We start from the raw sequence: 5,000 nt of genomic DNA on the forward strand, positions 1-5,000 counted from the left end.
AAGTTGTTAAACATGCGGTTGCATTTTTTCCGATGTTAGGTATAAGCACACCCAACAGATGCGCATTATATATGTTCCACTTAAAATCCTAATTCATGTAACAACAACCCACAGGCCTTGCAGGGCCTTGCAGTACCCACCTTACTCATTGCCTCACTGGTTTTTCCCATCCTAATTTTGGTTATTTAATCCGTTCACATCGAGTTGTACAATATTTCTGCCTTCCTCCCAGCGCCCTATCTCCCCGCACCTTATGTTGTCCGCCAACATTCTCCCACGTCGCTCATGCTCGCCATTGGGTTTTGCCCTACTTGAAGTTGCTATTTGCTTTTCAAAGCGCAAGTCGTCTGTTATCACATTCTGCAGTCTTCACGTATTATTTCGTCACAAACCACACACATACATATGAGCTCAGAGCTCTCATTCGGGAGGGTAGTAGCTGTCGATCACGAGTTCAACACGTGATCCAAGACCATGGTGAATGGTGAATCATACACACAAACTTTGCTGAGATATATTACCCACGGTCATTTCTTCTTCATATTCAGAATTGTGAGCCAGCTGCATCCCCACCCCATCCACGAAAAAAATATACATATTGCAACACTCCCATCCCCATAACCGACCAGCCTCAGTTCTCTATTCTCACGCACCTTTCAACCCACCGTAAAACCCTTTCCCCGTCCATCTATGCCCGTGACAACAGGTGGACGGGCTCACAGGATAACCACTCTTATGTGCAGTGACAGAGAGTCGTAAAAACGCTTGACTAAACGCGGTGGTTTCGTTTGTGATTTTAGACCACGTTGCCACTCTGGTGGATCCAAATTTTAAATGATGCAGGAGATTTTGTCGTTAAATACATTAGCATAAATGAACAAGCTCTCTGTGAACGCGGAATACTGTAAAGGCACACAAGGACACATGAAAACGCCCTTACCAAAGAAGAGCATCGAAGGGGCTTTGATCATTAGTAAGCTGGAGAACAAATTAGGCTTAGGCATATCACGAAAGACACTCGAACTAAATTTTGGAAATGCATGCGAACGCACGAACGGCCGATGTTTTTCATTTTTCTTGTTATCTGTTATGAAGGAATCTGTTGCAAGTTTCTCTTAAAATAGTCACCATGAAAAACAAATTTCGACTTTTAATACTGAGAAGTACAATAGTCATGCAGTAAGTACCAGTAAATTAAGCTATTTAACATCGAACCTTTCCATTGATATCGAAACAAAAAATTGAATGTGAAATGTAGTATTGTTTTTGCGTCACATTGTGCGGTGGAAATTTTGAATACGTTTCGTGGCCAATGGACTGTGACTTTTCATTTGCTTTAACATTCAACTTGCATTATTAAAACCAATACACGTTAGCTTCCCATACTTGTCATGCGCTTCGTCGTTTCGGCTCCCTCGACTGTGACTTAGAGAATGCATTAGCCATTTCCTTGTCAGTGTGGTGGTGACGGTGGTAAGACCACTTTTTGTCGCTGCGCCAGATGTAAACGCAGAGTCGTGGTCAGTGGTCCTATTTTCGCCCTTACGAACGCCTCGCCTAAGACCCAAGATATCCTGAGCTTTGTTGAACAAACAAGTGGTGTTGGCTGGTTTGGCTCTGGTAAAGCCTTGTCCTCATGGATCTTGCTTTTATCGTGTATTGCCTTTTTAGTTGTTTATAATATGAACAGGTTTCACACCATTGTGTGTTTGTCTCTCATTTTCTTTTTCTTCATGGCAGTTTCTCTCGGTAAAATGCATAAGCATCCGTTATTTTCTCTGCCAGCTGTATAGGGCGTATTTACTTAAGCTAATAATACTCCACTTGAGGCTCTGCCTTGGCGCTGGGGAGGAGGAAGAGTGGGAGAGAAGACATGGGAGATGGTATGGTGAATTAGCTGGGTGTTCAACAGCAGGAGAACTGCCAGGGTTTGTCAGGGTTACTGAAGGGTAGGACAAACTCGCATATGGCGTGAAACTTTTGTTATGATTTCATTGCTGTGTCACATTAAACATCTACAGGATTGCCTAGGGTAACCAATAGTGAGGTAATCATTGCAAATATTGCATTATGAGAAGCTACCACTTTCCGATAGACCCCTAGTAAACTATCCACCGCTACCAGCAGGTTCCCCTACCACCCTTACTCGCGAGTCTCTGTCATTACCTTGAGCCATCAGCTTACTATAGCCTATACAGTTTACATTAGTCTAGCATGACGTCATGGACACCACATAGCCCCTCGCCCCCATCATCAGATGAAGCGCAGTGTTGACTGGCACAAGCCATCCAGTCGTGCATCAAAACGCATGCAATGTCGACCACCTGCACTTTCTCCTCAGCGAGACTGCCAGGACTGAAATGCCATGGAGGCAGGGAGGAATTCTTTCATGGGGCTGCATGATGTACAAGTCTTGACAGCACAATACTAGCCGCGAACAGACACGGCCACTGGCATTAATTGAAATTTAATCTGGAGATTTCTTTTTAAATCCTCGTGAAGATCGAAAAAAGGTAACCAAGAAATATACATTGGAGACGTTTCAGTACCAGCACCATTCTTGCACCGCAAATAAGTTATATTTAGTTCACTCATAAATGTTATCGGTCGTTTATATATATATATATATATATATATATATATATATATATATATATATATATATACACATATATATATATATATATATATATATATATATATATATATATATATATATATATATATGTATGTATATGAGCCCCTGTAAATAAAATTTTGTAAACCCCAAGTGCTAAGCGGATATGTATAGGATTCCAAAGACTTCGATGTTGCAACGAGTAGTTCTTGCAACATCTTTGTTAAGGGTCACAGTCTTTCATTATTGACTTCGCGTTGAAAGGATTTCAAGTCAAGAGCGAGATTGGTCTTGATGTGGTCGGTGCCATCTTGTCGCGGTTGACCCCTTCACACATACGCCTGCGCGCGCGCATACACACGAGCACACACTCCTTCACTAAAATTTGTGTGCATCCTGAACAAAGATGTACACCCTGTGAAGCAGCGACTGTTCAGTAATGAGTAACTGTTCTTACTTATAAAAATAATATCATTCGGGGCCAGTGGACTGAAGCCCGCCCTGAGGAACTCCGTAATGGTTGCTGTTGTTATTGTAGGCCCGCCAACACACTGGGTGATTGTATTAGATATATGATGCCCCCGAGGTATGTTTGTATTGAAGCCAGAATAAATGTTTAGTCTCACAGAATCAAAGAAAGAATAAGATCACTCCAGGTTATCTTACTTTCGATCACTTTCTCTTCTTTTCGTTCCTACTTTCTCTTCTATCAAAATCTCTCCTCTCTCTCTCTCTCTCTCTCTATATATATATATATATATATATATATATATACATATATATATATGATATATACACACACACACACACAAACACATATACATCTTTCACGGAGAAGTGTATAAGGCTTCCAAACTTAATCTCCCTCATAAAAACACGTTTACAATTGAACACAACGCCCGAACGGACAAACGCTCACTGCGAAATCCACACAGCTCACACCCACTTAAACTCGTTTACACACATACACACACACACACACACACACACACACACACACACACACACACACACACACACACCTCACCATGACAGAACCGTTAAGTGTAGACTCTCTCTCTCTCTCTCTCTCTCTCTCTCTCTCTCTCTCTCTCTCTTGCTCGCTCGCTCTCTCACACTCTCATACACACACGAACAAACGGTCACAATCACGTACAAGAATTCTCTTTGTGTTCCCCGTTAGAGCAGGTGCTTGTGGCTGGCACACATCCACCCCGAACAACGAGTCTTTCACGTAGTGCATATTACCGCGTTTAGTCGTTTACTACCAAATTCAGCCGTACGCAAACCTAACATAAGTTGAATTTCAAGTTCTTGAGGCCTATCAACAGGGCTTGATAGGCCTAGACTGTGGTCATAAGGGTATAGTGTACAGTAACGAAATTGCGACACATGTTCTTCGTTTACAATGAAAAAGGACGGACACCCGTGGCCGTGCTAAGCAAGCCTTGTTAGACCGGCTTGGATTAGAGCGCAAACACAGATGAAGTCTCTCCGGGCCACAGCCGCCCTTGATTAGCCCAACCCTAGCCCGCAATCAGCGTGTAGTGGAGTATAGTTACCAACACGTCATAATGAAGGTGCACACTCTCTCTCTCTCTCTCTCTCTCTCTCTCTCTCTCTCTCTCTCTCTCTCTCTCTCTCTCTCTCTCTCTCTCTCTCTCTCTCTCTCTCTCTCTCTCTCTCTCTCTCTCTTTTACACACACACACACACACACGAGACAGCCCTGTAGAACTCGTTTAGAAAGAATTCCAGCAACCGTGCATGCGCTATATCGGTTTTCATTACAGTAAATATGTATACACGCATCAAACTAGACTTTTTTGCATATAGATAGATTGACTCGTAACCTGCTTACATTGGTGGTTAATACACAAACACGAGCTTGACAAGAGAGCAAACAAGCCTTTAGTATCTTTAGTATGGACAGGTTAACTCATCATTGACGCTGTAGTGAGTGTCAAGTACACAAAACACAAATAAAACGGCACACGAGGCGTCCGTACTACGAAGCACTCTCGGATGACGTTACTCTAGGGATACAGCGCCGCGGAACGGTGCCATTGCGAGCGCCTGCGTCTCAAGGGCTCGCATCACACGCTTTCATCTTAAGGACTGGAACCAAACGCCATTACCTCAAGGGGTTGCACCACATGCCATCGACTCAAGGGCTTGCTCCACACGTTTCGTGCACAATGGGCAGAGGTGTTGGTGGCAGTGGTGGGGTGGTGCATGGGTAGGATTTGTGCACGTATAACTGGGTATGTTTATACTTGTGTGTGTGTGCGCGCGCGTGTATATATATATATATATATATATATATATATATATATATATATATATATATATATATATATTTATTTATATATACATGTGTGTGTG

The 5,000-nt window shown here is 42.7% G+C and overlaps 1 protein-coding gene across 1 annotated transcript in view; it reads left to right on the forward strand.

Annotated features, from left to right (window-relative positions):
• The window catches only part of LOC143026974 (DNA-binding protein D-ETS-4-like), an 18,612-nt gene that overhangs the window by 6,732 nt on the left and 6,880 nt on the right, over positions 1-5,000 (forward strand). The window lies entirely within an intron of this gene.

The sequence above is a fragment of the Oratosquilla oratoria genome, chromosome 7, assembly GCF_046742065.1.
Source record: "Oratosquilla oratoria isolate Oo_2021 chromosome 7, ASM4674206v1, whole genome shotgun sequence".
NCBI classification, from domain to species: domain Eukaryota; kingdom Metazoa; phylum Arthropoda; class Malacostraca; order Stomatopoda; family Squillidae; genus Oratosquilla; species Oratosquilla oratoria.